Consider the following 19,916-nt stretch of genomic DNA (forward strand, 5'->3'; position numbering starts at 1 on the left):
AAAGCCTGGCTCCTCAGCCTAGCAGAGACACAGCAAACTCTGCCTCCAACAACCACTTCAGTGGTGATAAGCTGCCCCCTCAATCCCCTTCATCCCTGCTCTTTAGAGAAACAGTCCCACTCCTTTGTCCTTCACAGGTCACCTTCTCTGGAATTCTTATTATTTCCCAGCTGTTGTTGCATTTGAGCCATTCTCAGTCTGCCAAGGTTGGTTTGTCAGCCTCAGTGAGGGCTGAGAGCTGTCCTGGTGGCACACCATGAACATGCTGACCAACAGATTGCTGCTTTGGAATTGGATCTTCCAAGAGGAGCAACTGCACCACATTCTCCTCAAAGCCAGGCCCTTTAACATATAAAAATGTTATCAATTTATTGGATGTTAGTTCTTGCTTAGAAAATAAGGTAGGATGGGGAATGCTACTGATGAAAGCTCTGCAGTGGAAGATGACAGACTAAGATTACAGAGGACTTTCTTTTTAATGAAAACATTCCTCTTATTTCTTTGAGGTTTCTTTCTTCAAATGGGGAGAAATTGCTCTTTGGTGCCATTGCTTTTTTGTTCTCATGTGAAGTACACTTTCCTCCTTCTCATTATTGAAAAGCACATTGTATTTCCACTTTAACTTCCTTCAGAGGATAAAAGACAACAGCAGCAACCAGAGAGCAAATGCTACATCAAACCAGAAGCCAGCTGATTTAATTCAGCTCAGGAGCACAGGAGATTTGAAGTGAACAATTTTTGTGACACGGGGAGTAATGAAAAGCTGACAACATGAAATGGAATTCTTTTACCATTACAAGCAAGTGACAAGTTTTTGGGTCACATCCTATGATTTAGATTGACTTTTAGAGGCAGAACCCCAAATCTTTGTCACTGAGGAAGTGACACCCAAGTTCCCCAGCAGAAAAAAACAGCACAATAGTTAAGCATTCTTTGGCAAGATCTCACCCACTGTTCTTCACTGTATAACTTCTAAATTGTTAATGCATTACAGCAAAACTCAAGATCTAAGTGTTTCCACAGCATCATCTTTTAATATATATTACACATGGCAAGAGAGTAATTTCTTAAGTTATAGTGTATAAAGCAAAGAGCCCCAAGGGAAAGCCAAAAGCAGACTGAGATCCTACTATTATTTTATGGGGAAAAGTGAGAAAGGAGAGATTGCCCTCTCTTCTTTTAGCCTTGCTCATGTATCATACTAAAATAGCAAGCACCAAATTTTATTCTAAGGACAAAAAATTAGGTTACATTCACATATCAGACTGTCACTGGATTAATATTTTGTAATTCTCCCCCGTATCTCCAGGGCTGGATGCTCCTTTTTTTCTTTCTCTACCACCTTCCTGCCCCTCCCAGCTCTCTAAGCCTTGCCACTTCCCGAGACTGGCACTCTACTGTCAGCCCATTTGCTCCCGCTCCATTTCACTGCAGCATTTTCATCCTGCTGCCACTCAGATATTGCTGTTAGTCTCAAGCACAAGGGCAGAGCTAGCTCTCCATTAGATGACCATGCCCAGCTCCCTCAAGGCTCTGCCCCTTCACAGATCTCCATGCACAAATCCCAGTTAATTCCCATTTACTCTGTGCCCCAGCAATGGCAATAAATGATTCTCCTTAACCAGCAGCTGCCTGTGAAGGACTTTCAACATTTTTTCTACCTGAAATAAATCAGCTAAGTGCTAAAAATAACAAGCACTTCCCATGCCTAAAAGGAAGCTGGAAGTCCTCAACTGGCAAAGGAACACATACATTTGCAGAGGCAGGAGGGACACCCAACAAAAAACACCCCTCAGACTCATTGGCCTGTGCTACTCAGCAGCTGCTTCACCTCCTGAAGACCACTGGAAAAAAAAACTGAAAGAAAAAGAAAACAGAGCCTGAATTTCATGCTAGTTTTTCTGTCATTTACTTCCTTAGATTGGTTACTTTCTCCTGATCCTTTCAGCATTGCAAAGATGCTCCAAGTTATAGAATTTTTTAGCTCTCCCTTCCAGTGAAAAAATCTGTGATGAAAACGAAAGAAGTAAGAAAATATAGCACTTACAACATTGGGTTTTGACATTTTGGGTGAATTCTTTTCATGGTGCTGCTTACAAAACAGTTCAAAAGTATATGTTCAATTTTGATCCTAATGACACAAACCCCATTACACTAGATCATTTCCCCCTGAAAGATTGCAATATATATGAAACTGTCAAAAATTTCCATTACACACATAAAGGGTACTATGTTATTTACAAAAAATAAAGTTAAAAAACAGTAATATAAAACCTACAGAGAAGTGGGAAAGATAAATTAATATCTACTACAAGGCTGGGAAATTCCTAAATGGCAAAGGGTCAAGAAAAAAATTTTCAGGTTATATTGTGAGCATTTCAATTATCTTTGTGACTTAGTAGAGGATGGGGACTGCTATCAATAAATGTCCATATGTGTTTTATTGTTTGTCTCACTACCAGCCTATTTCAATTTTCACTGAAATTTTTCAAGAACAAAGAAAAAAAAACAAAAAAAACAACCTGCCCAAAAAAGCAGGTGAAACAACTACATGAGTCTGCTAAAGAGTAACATACTTTACCTTCAAAAAACCACAGAATTTAAACCTTCTGATTGCATATGCACAGAAGCACCACTATTTTCTTTCATTAACTAATAAAGAAACCTCAAGGAAACATAAACCATATGCTAAGTTAGGCACATGCTGGGATATGAGTCATGACTTCGTGTTTCTTCTTAGAACCGCTTTAAAATATTCATGTCATATAATCATAAAACATCTTGAATTTTAAAGAAGTTGAAAGGAAAAACAACTGATCCTAGAGAGTAGGTTCCCCTTTTCCAAGTACAAGCCTGGATCCATTGGGGTCTGTATTCTTCTGCCAGGTCCAGTGGTCTTGGGCTGATTTGAGTGCAGTAGTTACACAGAACAAGCACCAACTGAACAGAATTCACAGTGAGTTCTGATCTCTTGGCTTCCTTTTCTCCACCCTAATTAATCTCACCTAAAATAATATATTTATTACAGGGGTCAAAATAAGCCTTGGAATTTTTGATTAAAAACATTTTCCAGATTTCAGCCAGTAACATTTCACGAGCCTTCCAAAAAGCAACACAAGGATCACCTATACTTTGGATCTCTGATAACAATCAGCATTACAAAACTCTGTAATCTCTGATACAGCTAGAACATACACAGAAGTCCATTCTGCAAATCCCAGAGTAACTCCTTGGTTTACACCTCGATATCTTTTACTGCTTCACTTCCTGAGGACATTTCTCAAACTCCTTGGCCTTCTAATAACATAGATATTTGCCTTATGGTACCAGCTTTTCTTCCTGCTCATCTCTTAGTGAACAGGACTGAAAGCAGGAGGATCAGACCAGCTCCACAGTCAGCAGTGGATTGTAAAACAGTGAAAATGGTGAGTTTACTTCCATATTTTTCTGATTCTCCCCCATCCAAGATGTTTTTCACAAAGTTTTCAATAGCAACTGTTTAGGACTCACATCTGCCCAGTCTCTGATTTTTGGTTGGCCACTAATACCAATAAAGCAGACAATGAATAAATCTTTATGGCAAAAGCCCTAGAGATTAAAAGGAAGTGCTGTATTTTGCAAGTTTTTGGACTATTCTAAAACAATGCATTTAAGTTGCATTCTTTTTCCAATTCCACCACAGAGACTTTCAATTTTATTATTATTTTGTGGCAAACAATTGCCTTCTGTGCCATTCTTTAGACTGAGACACTACTGTACCTGCAGTGTTGTCAAAAAGTACACAGCTGGATTATTGTAAAATGTACTAAGAAATTTTATAGTTAACACACACTAACAATTCCCTGATGCTCCTTTATGCCTGGAAAGTCAGTGCAGCAATACACAGGGGAAAATATTACTTCTTCTTTACAAAAGAAAACCATCATCTTTTTTGGTTTTAATCCAATGAAACACATACATAAAAATAGAAACCCTTGAGACAGAGCAAAGTCTACATTATAATAGTCACATTTTAAAATAATTTAAGAAAAACACACAAGAAGAAAGGCAGGCTTGATAATGCAAAGTTACAGGCATTCCATCCTTGCACTAACATACCACCTCTGTCTCTTCTTGGTCTCTAAATTCATGAGTATTCCTCACAGATCCCTGCAGGTAAATGGTCAGAGGTATGTATGTGCTTAAGTGCTGTGCTGGGTAGGAAATACAGCAGTGTGAGCTCTGCAGAATCAAGGATTTGCTTAAATCTTGTGTGTCTGGCTTTATGCAAAACTGCTAGTGTTTACCTACATGTCTTATTCATTCCTGCTAAATCCAAAATGCATATGGTTATATTTAAGGCTAAATATTTGCTCTGATGTTTCACAGAGACTTGACAATAAAGGAGAAAGAGCCTTTTATAGGGCTTGGAAGTGCACACATCTTGACCTGATTTCTAGTATTAAAAGCTGAAAACTTCTTGCCACTGATAGAACTAGTGCACAACCCCTCTGTGATGTTAGTTTTCTAGCAGAAGGCTTTTTAAAGGAGCAGTAAAAATAATTCTATTTCTGAACACGAGATAGGATCAAGCCATATGCTAATTCCTTCTCCCACTTTCCCTTTGTTCCCTGCTGTGCTGGTGCTGAAGGTGGAGCTTGCCCATGAAACACCAGATTTCCACAGAAGCCATCCATGTAGAAAGAGATGGAAATAGATGTTTTCCTCTGCACAGTGAGTATGGATCAGATGGTTGTTTGCCAGCACTTTCATCTCAGAAGAAAGCATTCTGCAGGCAAGAGAACTCTGAAGGAGCACTGCACTCAGCAGTGCACAGACAAAAAGCTCCAAGTGACAAATAAACCACAGGCAATAAACCACACAAACAAAACCAGGCACAGGAAGCAACAAAGTCATTACAACTCTGGCACTGCCCTTGTGCTGTCTGCACACACTCATTTTTCACACATGGATTTCCTCTGAAGCTTTAAGTCTCTGCTAATTGTGGAGGTAGGGAGATCTAGAAAGAATTCATGTTATTTTACCTTGGCACCAAATAAACATGCAGGCAAGAGAAAAACGAGCTTATGGCCATGCTATCAGCCTCCAAATTTCCTGTGTGTTGCAAAACACAGGAATGGGGGGTTTATATATGTGGACTTGCAACAAACAACTAGTTAACTTGTTTTATAGAAGAAGCTCTCCATTTTTTCAAAACTTGCAAAGATATACTTACAAGACTAAGTAACCCCAAGAAAGTAAAATGCAAATTCAGGTCAGTTTGAGCCTTCAAGTGCCTAATGGGTAAAAAAAAAAAAATATTTGCACAGAATAAGAAACTCACTCTCTAATTTTTCAGCATCATGAGGAATGAACAGCAATGCAGTCAAACAGTGTCCATTTTGTTAAAAATGCAAACTTGCCACATTTTTCCTGGGGGTGGGGGAAATAAATTTACTGAAAGTAGGTCAAGCTAGTGCCAAAATCCACTCCTAAGCACAAGGTTTGAATACAAATTTGAGCAAAAGGCCCAGATGTGTGAAGCTGGCCAAAACAACACAGGAATTTCCATAAACTACATGCACACTTAGAAAGGATGCCAACATTAACCTGCACAGATATCTGAAAGCACTGAAGGACTGAAAGTGTTTAAAGCCTCTTTTGCTTACAGTATTCCACAATGTTTTAATTCTCAAGCAAAACAGCTGTTCAAAATGTCTCTGCAGCCCATTTTCCATGAGCAGCTCCTGCAGAGCCAGAGATGCTTTGTTCTTTGATGGGATTACAAGTTTGGCTGATAAAGACAAGAGCAGAAATACTCAGACTTTTGTAAGGTTTTTAAGGCCCTAAAGCACAGATCTAATTTAATGGATTAAAACTGACTAAATCAAGTGCTGAAAATAAGAAAATAAATACTGAAAAAAACAAGAAGTTGTAATGCACCCCAATGCAAAGTTATAGAGGGATGAATAAAGATTGCCATCCACACCAAGAGAGTGGGGGCCAGCAGCAGCTCTAAAATCAGGGCTGAGCTCCAGGGTGAGCCTTGGCTGCACAGCAGAGAAGCAACAGGAGATCAGGAGGTTGGTCTGCTCACCTCTGGGGCACTGCTGAGACCCACTTCTGTATTTTAATAGCACTGAGCAACTGAGAAAGATACACAGAATGGGTTTTTTAATCAAATCAAGAGATAAAGAATAGAAACTAAAAAACCTGCCTGGATTACAATTTTTAAGGTGAAAATACCTGTAATCATGGCTCTTAAATCCTGTGGAGTAACTCTAATGAGACCAAATGACAAAAAAAAGCCCCTAAGTGAGGCAAATTGAGATTAGATAAAGCTTTTAATAGTAAGAGTTATAAACTGCTGAAATAAGAATAGAAACAGCATGTTCTGTGTTTCTAGTATCTTCAAATGATTGGACACCTTTCTGTTAATGATGAAGGATCACTGGGTGAAACCATGCCCTGTATTCCAAGGAGAATGGAAAACTGATCCATGGACCTTGGCATGGGAAGCAATTTCAGCAGTTTACAGCCAGCAACATGAACCTTCCTGTTTATGTCATCTCTACAATTGATCCTGTGGGCAATTAGAGAAACTGCCACCCAAAATTGGGGTCTGAACTAAATCACAATCTTCTCTACTTAACTCCACTGTAACAGTTTCTCACTGCTCTCCAAACCACCAATCCACAAGATCAGAATAGTTATAAATTCTGATAGATAGAAGTACATTAAGTGCATTAGATGAAGTCTAAAACTGAAAATTCAGAATGTGTAGAACAGGTGAATTCTGTGAGAAAAATAATAACACATTATTTATTACAAAAGACTCAGACTTGTACCACGAAGGTGTCTCCCAACACTCCACTATCTTTAATCATAAACAAATATCCAGTTTTGCATATCCCTACTCCAAATATTCCCTTTTAGGATAGCCAAGACCAAAGTTGTCTCAATCCAGGGAATCATCACAGAATTCTTACTGTCCTGCCTTGGTTTTCCCCCACAAATACACAACAATAAGCCAGACCTAATACTAATAATAACCTGGATAACAGAACTTGACTTGAGAGCTTACTGTAGAGAAAGAAATGCTTCTTTTCAACACAGCATTTGCAAACAGCTGCTGTACAAAAAAAAAAAAGGAGTTCAATTGTATGATTGTGGCTATCAGGATTTAAAAGGATTTCTTTTTCCCTCCTGGAGGCATCCAGCAGGTCAGGTAAAAGAGAAAAAATTACTTTGACACAAACAGTGTCTGACTAAGGAGTTTTTCTGAAAATCTCATCTAACTTCACATGACACTCCCCAGGTATTAGACAAGACTATATGTTCAGAGCAAAGATGAGTTTATTTCCTGCCTGGTTTTCAGCTCACATTATCTATTGAGATTGTGCATGCAGGGACTGCATTTCAGACTTCTCCAGGGGAGATGGAAGAAGCAGCTGGCACCCAGAGCAAGTGGCAGTGCACTGCCAGCAAAGAGCACTAAAGAATTCCCCAGGAGCAGCAGGGCACCATCCTCCCCCATCCCATGGGAGTTCTGCCATCTCCTCCTCTTGGGAAATGGTAGAGAGCCAGCACTTGCACTGCAAGAGCTCTCAGATTTCACAGATGTTTACAAACTAAACTTTATTCCAGGCAAGGAATAAAATCTTACATTGTCCAAACAGAGGGGTTATCCTTTCATGCTGCCCAGAGGAGTAAATGCAGCTTTAGCACACAGCCTTTCAAAAGCAATGCTGCCAAATACCTGAGGCAGAGTAAGCAAGAGACCAGGCACCATTGGGTTTTTTTGGGAAAGCCTTCAAGGGCAGTCTCACACACAGGCAAATCCAGACCAGGCCAGTGACAAGGGGGCAAATCCTGCAAGGAACCCATCATGAATCTGGTGCCCAGCAAAGAAGTGAAGGCACTGTGGCTGACATGGCACTTGGCTTTTTGGGAGGATCCAAGACACCCACACTCATCTCCCACACACTACAAACGAGTCTGACTCTCCCAGGACATTCCTGACACTCTCTTCACTCATTCCTTTGCCATTCATGGTGTCTCTTCTCATGCTGCTGTCCATTCCCACCTTCCTCCTGTCCTTGTGCCTTTCCTCCTCCCCTCTCTGCAGCCCCTGACTGAAGCACCACACTTCATTATCTCTGCTCTGCTCAGGGATTTCTTCCTCCTTGCACATTCAGAGGGTTTTCACACTGCTCAATAAGACCTCTAAATAAAATAAGGATGCACAGTTACTCGTTCACAACTTTTCTGTGTGATTAAAATTTGGATTAAAACATGGATAAATGATACATACCTCCATTCAACACAGTGCCTGCTTATCTTCACAGATCAAGAACCACAAGATCCATTTGTAAAATCAGTATTTTCAAACCACAATCCAGTGTTTTTTCTGAAGTTGTGTTTTAATTTAACAATCCCCACTGCCCTGGGTGCACTCAACCTTTCTGTTCATTCCACCAGTCCTCATGAAATAATTAATAACAGAGACCAAAATGATCTTTTACTTGTATACAATTCCTACTATGTTAAAAGAGCAGCTCTACCTGATGCCTGCCACACAGGCCCAAGTGAAGCACAGTGCCAATTGACAATTTAAGTTTTGAGCTAAAGGGCAATTCTTCTCCCTTGAGTACAATTCTGATTTTCCTGGGTGTGATTTTGAGGACTCTCCACCCCAGGGACTTTTCTGTCACTGCATCTCCCTCTCTACCTTGGCATCTCCCCAGATCCTGCTGCCATGGAATCCCCTATCCCAAACTCTCCCCATCCCCAGGAGCTGGCAAGCTCCTTTCTCTGGCTAGCAGAAAAAATCACATTTGTACTTAAATTAGGTTACAGAAGTTAATACGAAGGAATAAACCAATTTTTTCCAGCATCAGTATAAAGAATATTTTTTCATTTCTTGATTAAAATGCCACAGTACTGAAGAAAATGATGTTCTTGAGAAAATGATGCTGATCCTGTGCTCCAAGCAGAATCATACATAGCAAAATAGGAAAGATGATGAGAAGTAATCCATGTATCCATTACAATTCACTGATGGGTGCTTTTTTTTAACCAATATAGCATCTAATGGGCACAATAACTGGGATATGAACAAAAAGCCATTTCCACATCAAATACACTTTACAGTAATGCTTTTGAAATTTAAGTCTCATTCTTAATCCATTTTCACAGGCCTTTACCTTAATGCAGCAAAATGAAAGTGACCTCAGGGACATTATCTCCTCTCCATCAGAAAACACAGGCAAGCTACATGAACAAAATCTGTAGATATTTGCTGTTGAAAGGGACTGTCTCAGTGAGAGCACAGAGGCACTTTACAGCTGCTGAGGCATAACTATATATTTACTTTCCCAGCAGTTAATTTGCTACACCCTGATTGGTGCTGCAACCATAGTTTACAAAATCATACCACAATAATTCAGTGTAGCTCAGTTTTCAAAACCCTGCCTGGCAATTGGCTGATAGTGATAGACTCAATCCAAACAAAGCACTCTCAGTATTAATTTCATTCTATTTTCTTTCAATTACTTCACAGTAAAGTACAAATTTCTTATCTCTGAGCAGCTCACTTGAACTTTCTTAAAATTGATCACCTTTGCCAGTTAGAAAAATAACATTAGGTTTTCATTCTCTTACAGTGAAGCAGCAATTTCCAGTGAGACATAATAAGAAAGAAATCTAATAGGCATTTAAATGGGAGACACTGTCAAGAGGAAGTAGTTTTTAAAATCTTCATCTAACAATTGTCATTGAAAAGCAATGTTATATTCCATCATGCAGAGGAAAAAAAAAAACCTGTTTACTTTTCTTCAATTAAAGCTATGTATTCCAGTCATACAGAACAACATGTGAGTTTGTGAATCTACTTCATTCAGAAAAAAAGACTGTGGGAAAAAGAGAATGTAGAAATAAAAATCAAAAATATTATCAATAATTTCAGAAACATACTTCAATTTTTGCTTTATAAAGGACACAGTTACATTGACATAACTCCTGCAAAACTGAAATAAAGAACATTTTATAAAAAATTATGTATTTTCTCCTATCTTAATTAGTAGAAAAATCAAAAGCAGCTGTTACAGATTGAACCCTTATCAAGGTGTGTGTTATCTGCTGAAAAAAAAAATAATACTCAAAAGCTGTACTTAAAAAGACATGTATTTTAATCTTTAAAGAAAACCTTAATACTTTTTTTTCCCCTCTTTTTTTTTTTTTTCTTTTCTTTTCATATGACTGCCCTTTGAAAGGACTGGAGCTGAGCTCAGGAGTTTCATACTCCTATCTACTATCTAGAAACAATTTAGTAATTATTGCAATCCAATAAGAGCTTCCTGTGAAAAAAGAACTGGTTTGTGAGCTCTGATAAGGCAAGCACATGCTGTTTATACCCCTATCTCTTCCAGAATTGTTATAAACCTTTTATTTCAACAAATTACCCTTGACCCCCAAGCCTGAGCTGCCAAGCTCCACTTCACTAAAAGCTGAACCTCAAAGCCCTACAGAGGCTCTTTAAAAATAAAGAATTTATTCAGCCCTGTCACCCTGGATAATGTTGGAGACACCCTTGTGTGGTTTTACTGTCATGGGATAAGTGATAAATTATGTATGTGGCACAGCATCGTGCTGATTTTGGGGAGGGCACTGTGAAGGTGAAATGAATACCTTCTGCCCATGAATGTCCATCTGACTGAAGCCTTGGAAGCAGATCCTGCTGTCAGACTGCTACAAAACAAGAAGGACAGGAGACAGGCTGCTTGCCATGGATAGCAACCCAACAGAAACTTCACTTTTGGAAAAAGCAACCATCAGAGATCCCAAAAAATCTCTTTGTGAAGTAACATGATTGAGTTTAAAATGTTTTGTTTCAAGGCTGTGAAATAAAATTCTCCAGCCATTGGAAAGCAAAAGGAAACCATCACTAGCTAGACCCTGATATCAAGTACTGATGTTAGAATCAGTAAGAGCAAATACACTGTTGGACCTCTTTCCTCTGGATGTTCTGTCTTTTCCAGATTTTTCCAGCCCAAGGGCTTGACACAGCTCCTCAAACCAGCACAGTGCTCTTTCTTGCTTGGAGAAGATCACTTGTATTTCACACACACTGAGACATGACAAATGTTCTGCAGTTGTGTAAAGTGTAATAAATTAGCAAGTGCCATGACACAAAATAGAGAACAAACATCAGCAGCTCCATAAAGAGATTTGTCTTGACACACAGATGAGCATTTTCATGCACACATCTTTCCCCCAGTAATCAACAAACAGTAAATCCCAACTGTATTTTGTAAGAATGTTTGTTCTTTGACTTGATTCTAGTTCCAAGATCATTTCTCACATACCAACAGCTGTCATCACATGATTTAGCAGTAAATCAGTCTGGCCCTTCCAGTATTTTTTGAGGAACTTTGCAGATTCTGTGCTGAAAACATTTCATCAGCATGGGACCCAAATACACAGCTTTACAATTTAATAGCACATTGACTATACAACTTGATAATACACATCCAAGGAATGAAGCTGGATGAAAAAACTCTGTTAAAAAGGAGAGGATCCAAAGACAGGACATCACAGAAGGACAGATTTGGAAAGTATGCAAAACTTGCTTGAGAGCTGGGGTTGAATTTAGCTCCTGACAATAAGAGGAGCTGCTGGCAGAGTTTGACACTCTATTCTGTGCAATCAAACATGTAATTGTTGTGTGCATGATGCCAGACATCCCTTAAGAGCTTCATCTGACATGTGTCACTCATCCAGCAGAATTTCATAAAGGCATTTCATACTGAGCTGTGCAAACAGACCCATGAATGCATTATCATTGGCAAAAGGTCATTTTTTCTTCATTTTATTCCCTATGCTGTAGCTGAAAGGGCAGAACAACCACTTTACCAATGTCACAACTTGTTCTACATCTAGGTCTTGCTATCAGAAAAAATATATATGATTCCTTTTACCCCTTGCTACAAACAAAAAGAATTTAAAATCACCTTCTCAAAACACCTATCAGCCCTGGTTTTGGCATGTGAAATATGGAACAAGGCACATCCAGAGCTGGAAAATCCAACATCTGATTACTCACTGAACAGCAGTGTTAGAGCTCATGGCAGAAGAAAAGGTGTTGGTTTATGATACAAGCTGATATGCCCACAAGACACTGGTTGTAAAATACTGAGCAGCAGAACTGAAGCTCTGACAAAACATATAAAAAATGTAACTGTGATATCAAACAAAAGAATTTTTTTTGCTTCTTCCTTTATAAGAATACTTTTCTTTCCATTAGGAGAAAATAACTCCCCCCTCACAAAAAAAAAGAAAAAAAAAACACCAAAAAAAAAAAAAAAACACCAAAAAAAAAAAAAAAAAAAAAAAAACAATTAAACAAAAAAAATCAAACAAGCAAACCAGTTTGGAAGCAAATGGCTTCCAGTGGACCTCCAAGATTTAAAGAAGTCAGTATTGTTGTCTGAGCTTTGTGTTCCTCTATTGCAGACCTCTACAGGACTGAAAGTATTTCAGTTTTCCACTTCTTGGTTTGTTGGGAGCAGAAGTGAAACAGAAGTAGGATTTAGACCTTCAGCCAAAAATTGGCATGTCTCCTCTGCCTGACTTGTGTAAGATCATGGAAAACAGTAGGAAAGGACAGTGGGATGCTCATTTGTTTGCAGTGTGCTGTCTGAGAAAGAAGAACTGTCATCTCACATTAATTTTTTTCTCAATTTACCAAAATTCAGGATCCTGGCAGTTGTTTTAATGAGGAGAAGGATAATATGATGGAGCCAAGTACATTTCAGTAGAAGATGTGTTTACTTAACTGGCTGCAGGAAGTTCTGTTTCCACAATCACAGGACCCAACACTATGGGCTGGCATTACTCACAGCCTTGCCCAGCCCACAGACAGAGAACACAGAATTTTCCTCCAGGAAAAGTCATTTCCTCCAATGACTTACCCCTCTAGTTTTTACTCCTTGTCCATGATGTACCTGGCTTTCCTCTCACATTATTTCAGTCCAACACCTCCCTTCCTCTTAAACATGTAAACATGAAAACCATCCTTTCATTTTGGGTGAAGTCTGCTGGGGCTTTTTGTCACTTGCCCTGCAGATCATCTCCCATGCCTGTATTTCACAGCAGTTGCTTTGGCCCAGCTTGTAAGTTTAAAATTTTAACAGATATCATATGAGATCAAACACTTCAAATTGTCTCCAGGAGCACATTTCCAGTGTTTCAGCAGGAACAGCCATCCCACAGATAAAAGAGCTCAGATGAGGAAGATTTCAGACAGAATACAGAAAAGGCTATCAGAGCACCACAAGAACAGCCTTTCTGGAAAGGAAAACACTAGCAGAGTGATATTCAAACAGAGATTTCAGTTTTACCTTTTTACCCTTACCTTTTCTTTATCTTTTATTCAAATTATGGGGGGAAAAAACTCCACTAATGTACTTGGGTTAAGAACAGCCATAGAAAAGTGGATTCAAGGTGGTACTGAAGACACCATGTGCCCTTCCACTTTACATCATCACTAAATCCAGTCTGAATTTCCTTCTCCCACATGGAGCCACTGTGCTACAGCTTTGTGTCAAGAATGAAAGCAGAACAAGCAGCTGCCACCCTCTGTACAAAACTTGTTGCAGACCAACAAACCCATTTCCCTGTCTAGTTTCTTTATATTAAAATAGAGCCACTTTTTTCAATTTTCATTCTGTGCTTTCAAAACCCCCCACTTGAGCTGCCTCCATCTTATCCACATCCTTATTAAACAATGAAATACGTGTTTTTGCAAAAATACAAATTCTGCTGTTGTCCAGTCCAGTTCTTTTCCCTGCCATTCACACTCCTGGGCAGTTACTGCTCCCCATTTTCCACACCAGCTTGTCCCTTATTTTCCTTACAAATGGGACTTTGGAAAGCTGAACCTGGTCCTGTTGGTTTTTTTCTGCCAGAGTAACAAGGTCCTTTTGCACTCTGGTTTTGTTTTCCATCCTTACAGCTTGCAGTGTGACATCAAATTACATATACCACATATACTGTCTATTATCCTGCCCAAGAAAGAAATTGGATTACTTCAAAATTACTTGTTTTTCACAAACCTCTAGTAATTTTTTAACCACTTCAATCATCTTTAGCATTTATTAAATTGACAAACTGATACTTTGCCCCAGAACCTTTCCTGAGGCCAAAGTTGGGCTAACTGCTCCTGGAATTTCTCCAGATTTCTACATTTTTCCTCCTTTTCCCCACCTGACATCTTTAGGTGAAATGTGCACTATTAATAATCCCTATTCTACAACAAAATAATCATAACAGTCTCAGAAAGCAACATGCATATAAATAAAAATACTACCAATTTGAGTGACCCCAGGAGTTTCACAGAGGACCATGAAATCCAGTTAAATTGCCAGAAAACAGGAACAACTGGGACTATTATTTCAGTAAGAATATGAATTGGACATGGTGAAAGCACACATGTGAGTGCACATCATGAAGAAGATGAGCCAAATGCTCCAGTTAATCCTCCTGTGATGCAGAACAAGCAAGCAACAAAACTGAAATACACACTTTTAATTATAAAACCCCCATGTACTTATTTTAAAAGGGCACTGTATGGATTCATGTAAGCACTGCCAACAGTCAATAGTGAGGGAAAATGCCTAGCAGACAGGATCAGACAAATCTGAAGATATATTTACAGCACACTGTTCAAAGCTTCCTCTGACAACAGAATTATTAATTTAAAAAGCCTTAGGGCTTTTTATAGTATCTGACAGGATAATATTAGGACTTCATAAACATTAGAGGTGTTATGAAATAAATGCCATTTATTTGAGGTGAGAGGATTTTCCCCCCCTCCATGGACACTTCAAGTGGGCAAAGAGAAAATAATGCCAATACTCCAAAGGAATTGAGATGAGATCCTCGTGCCTGACTTTTTGAACCAGCTAATGCTACACTGTGGTTGTTGGTTCAAAGCACATCTCCTTGATGTGCAGCTGCAAGTCAGCACTTCTGCGAATTGGGAGCAGTGAATCCCAGCAGAGCTGCACACTGACAAGGTGAGAACACACTGAGCCGAGGCACGGAGCACATCCAGCTCTCCAGGGCTCTGTCCAGGGGAAGAGATGATTCTGTGCCCTGCAATCTGCAGCCACGCACAGCCCAGGTCACAGGGCCCCTTTGCCTCCTTCTTTGGGCTGCACCTTCGTGCCCCAACTTTCTTTGTCACTATCTGCCCCCAGGAACAGCTCACAGCTCATCCCTCCCACTCTGATTCTCCCCTCCTGTTGCAGTTGGGTAGTCAAGGGCAGTTTCCTACCCACAGGAGCAGGGGGCTGCATCAAAGCTTGCACTTGACTTTACAAATTTAATGTCTTTGGCAAGTCTGTGGTCACACGTGCCCACAATTCAGCAGAATGAATAAACAATCATGCTTTTCACTTGCTATTTATTGCCTTAGTAGGAGCCACAGGAAGAGCAGTGCACATCCCTCTTGCCTTTTCCTTTGCATGTGCACATCCCCAGATTACACAGGCTGCAATCCAAGAAAGAGAAGACAGAGCTCAAGGCTGCCATGGAGCAGCACAGCCTCTGCAGGAAGGACTGAAACTCAGACACTTGCTCTCAACACTTCTCTTCCCATGCTGAGCCATCACAATTCTGTTTAACTCCCTTTCTCTCCAGACCAGTGTAAGCTATGGCATTTTACCCTCAAGGTTCTTCCTCTGCTAAATTTACCACACTATTCCTTTCCTCCAGCTCATTCCTGCAGATTCCCAAATCACCTATTGAGTGAAGAACTGAAACACCTCCAGGTCACATAGAAAAGCAAGTGCCACTTGTATATTGCCACTCTGCACAGTGACACCTGCATGGAAATTATTATTATTACCTGTATGAAAATACTCTTCACAATCACTGCAACAAAATCTTCTCTACTACTGTAAAATCCTAAACCAGCATGGAGAAAAAAAAAAAAATAATAATTTTTTTAAAAGGCAGGGGGAATTAATAGCAGAAGGGTTGGGGGAAAAAAAAGACTTAAAGTTGCATAGATCCTATTTTATACCAAAGCTGTTAGTGCAAAAAACCCCAAACACTCTGCACTGTGTGAAGTGCAGAGAGCCATTACTAAGGCTGTACATTGCTGGGAGCTGCTCAGGGAAATGCAATAGGCAGTTTGGGCATGGCTGGAGTTAAACACACCCATCAGTGAGCAGCAATTCAGATCATTTTGTACAATGAGCATCCCTGGGTTCTGCAGAAGGGAGACTCTGCAGTTTGTGTTTGTGGTGGTGTTCTCAGCACATTGACTTAGCATCAATGTACTGCAGACAGTATATTTAGAGATTTGCAGAATGATATTTATTCTTTTCAGTGCCCCAATTCTAGCTAGAAGGGAATCTCCAAAAAGCAATGTGGTAAAGTAAAGAGTTTAGTGATTCCAAGTGGACTTACTCTGCTGGAGAAATGGGGATTTCCCTGCTTGGCTGCCAGAGTGTGTGCCCTTGGAAAACCAAGGTTTGCCCAAGGAATGTGCACATTCACTGCTGTCAGCACAGCTCATACTGATAAATCCATTGAGGGTTTTCCTCCAAGAAGCTGACCTGCTAACAACTACAGTGGTAAACGGTGTTACCTGATTAACACTGTCCTTAAAATGCTAATTACAAGGGCTGTTTATTTTGGGAAAGTAAGAGAAATACATATACACTACTGCAAAACTACTAGTGCTGGATGATGAGCATCCATCTTCTATTTAGGCTTTGTGAAAAAAAATTAGACAAACTTTTTTAGCAAGCAGGAGAGATCACCCTATCAAGATCACAATAATTGGCAAGTTACTAAAAGCATCCCAATGCAAGTAATAATCTCCCATCCAGTGACCTGAAGGATCTTATGAACAGTGTGCTTTAGATGAAACCAAGGAGTCTGAGCTAGGCAGTCCATCTGAAGTGACACAGTAACTGCAGCCTAGAGGCAGATTTACTTTAAATTTTATTGTGCCTTCTCTATGGTCTGCTCTTGAACACAGCATTTAGTTAGCCAAAAGGTATTTACTGCTCACTGGAAGGATGTGTGATTACTCAGCTGCTTGCATCACTGCATGTTTTTATTGTTTCAGTTGTGCAGTTCAGAGAAGCCATTGCTTTTGGCAAGTCAATAAAAAAAGCTCTCCTCCTTACAGGCAGAGCCCCAGCATTTGTCAAATCTATTAGAAGATAGATCCTGTCATTTACAACCCTTTTCATCATGTGTGGCTCTAAACACCAGCAGCTGGATTGAGATTGCCTTTTCAAAGTTCACAAGGGACTTTTACTGCTGTCAGATCTAAGCAAGACTTAAAAACTATTTCTCAAAGCACAATGTATTGGAGAGCTAGCACCTGGTGACAAATGTTGAAGGAATGACAAAATCCTTTGTATTGTGGTGTTTCTTGACCTGCCTGTTTATTAATGCTCATCTTTCCTCATAACTCAAAAGGCACAGCTTTGTGCTTCTTATGGAAACAAATAAAATGCTGCTGCTTCTCCACATCAGAAAAATCAGCTTGTTAAATGTTAGTGTGGAAGTTGTCAACAACTATATTGTATTGCTTTCCCTGCTCTCCCTATGCAAACTTAACCAGCAAACCTCTTCCAGCTCCACAACAGAGCTGACATGTCTTGCAGGAATTAAAAGATGACAGCTTTCCAATTTTTTTCTTAATTGTCTATTTAAAGGCTCTGACTTCTGCCTGGACACAGCCTGAGCAGGCATTTCCACCCTCCTGAACTCCAATGGCTGCATTTGGAAGGCAAAGCTAAATCAGCTCCTCTCCAACCAGCTAACAGGATTGCTGTGCTTCACCAGTCCCTCTTGGTTCTGTGGATATCTTACTGGGAATAATTCATCTGAATAATACCCTGCATCAAATCACAATTAATCCCTTTGTATAACACAGGCACGTGGTGAAACTTCCATTATCTCTGTGTTCTCTCACCAGCATTAGGCAGGATTGTATCAGCTCTGACTAGGGCACTGCTAACAGCCTCTGAATGGGGCTGCAGCATTGCTGCTTTCAAGGTTTCCAGTCTGCAGGGGAACCAAATATTTCTATCAGTGTGTTAGAAATAACATTCCTCTATCAACCTCCTCAGTGATACACTCACAGGCTCCAGTCCATTCTATTTAAAAAAACAAACAACCAACCAAACTCCCAAACATTAATCAAAACTGCCTGGAATTCCCACGTGTTCTATGTTCTAGTCATGCAGCATCACCAGATCATACAGCATCTCCCAAAGTAATCTGCTGCATGGAACCTTCTTTGAAGCAGCTAATCTTAAAGTAAGTCACATCAAATACTTTGGGACATAAAACTTACATTGCAACTAGAACCTGATTTGAGAAAATAATATTACTTCCCCCTCAGGACCTGAGAAGAGCAGACATGTATCAGGAGAAATGAACATAACCTGAATTTTAAAGCCATGTTACATGTCATTTCAGGCAACCTGCTCCACAAATATCTGCAGGTCTACCTAATTTATGCCCCAAAATTATTGCCATTGTTTTTAAAAATGCTACTGTGGCACCAGAGCCCTCTCTTGGGCCAGTTTTCATGGTGAGTTTGTGGGGGGACTCACTTAGAAGCCAAATAATAAAGGAGTTGAATTATTTATAGTAATTTTTTGAGCAATTCATTATGAGCTAGAAAATAAGAAAAAGCCAACCTCATTGGCCACTGTCAGTTAATTTGTCAACACAAAGAAATAAATTAATCAAAAATTATCCCATATGAATTACCTGGGTAGCCCAGGTAAATATATAACCTCTTTCCAATTTTAAGAACTGCTGCCCAGCTCTCTCACATAAAATGCCAGTGATTGCATGTGCAATAAATATTAATGGTTCATAAATTAAACAGCATTATTCTTTTTGACACAACACCATTTTGCAAGGCCCCACGGAAAAGGAACAGGCAGTTTGTTGAGCAAGCTCTGATAGAAGAAAAATGTTCCTTTGCTTTCACTTCTGGAAGCACTTGTCAGAATTTATAGGGTATAACCACAGAAGGCAATTAAGGCAAGATCTCACAGAAAGCTACTGTATGCCCCCAAATAACAAAGAGCAATAAAAGGGAAGTGTGATTTGTGAGCACAATTTGATTTATAGAATTACATGGACAAGGTATAGACACTTTCATCCTGAACAACTTGCACAGGACACAGATAACCCAGAACCCCCCCAGGTAAGCTGCACTGCCCACATTACAGCAGTACTTGGCCACCAAGGTTTCATTTCTGGGTGGTTAAAGCCAGGCAAGCTGTCCCTGAGACAGAACTCCAATTGCACAGACACAGAAATGTAGCAGCAAAGCATGGCTGTCCTTAAATTAGGGAGTGAGAATGAGGGACACGCTGAAAAAAGTCACATTTCACATTTGTAGGCTGGGCTATGGCAAAGACAGTGAGGGGTCTGAGGGGTCTTGTCTTCAGTGCCTGGTAAAAAAAAAAAATTAAAAAAAAAAAAAAAAAAAAAAAAAAAAAAAAAAAAAAAAAAAAAAAAAAAGGAAAGAAAGTGACCTTTAGCAAGGAAATGGCAAAGGACTGAATTTTGTTAACTGAATTACCAGAGAGTTGCCCCAAAAATTTCCAGAAAAACGTAACAGGAAAAGGTGTAAATATAGTTAAATCTCCAGCAAAGGTGTGTTACTGCTGGAGGTATTTCAGATCAGGAATAAGGATGAACTGGAAAGAATCTACATGAAGACAGCAGAAAGCAGTTCATTAAGCCTTAGGGTAAAAGACAACAGGATGGAGTGAGGGAAAATGACTGAAGGCTGGCTGGTTTATTTTAAGGTGTAGGAGATGACAGTGAGATCATATTTTCCATGAGGAAACCCTGCAAAATTATACTTGTTAGGAAAATGGGCA

The sequence above is a fragment of the Oenanthe melanoleuca genome, chromosome 6 (genome assembly GCF_029582105.1).
Source record: "Oenanthe melanoleuca isolate GR-GAL-2019-014 chromosome 6, OMel1.0, whole genome shotgun sequence".
Classification (NCBI taxonomy): domain Eukaryota; kingdom Metazoa; phylum Chordata; class Aves; order Passeriformes; family Muscicapidae; genus Oenanthe; species Oenanthe melanoleuca.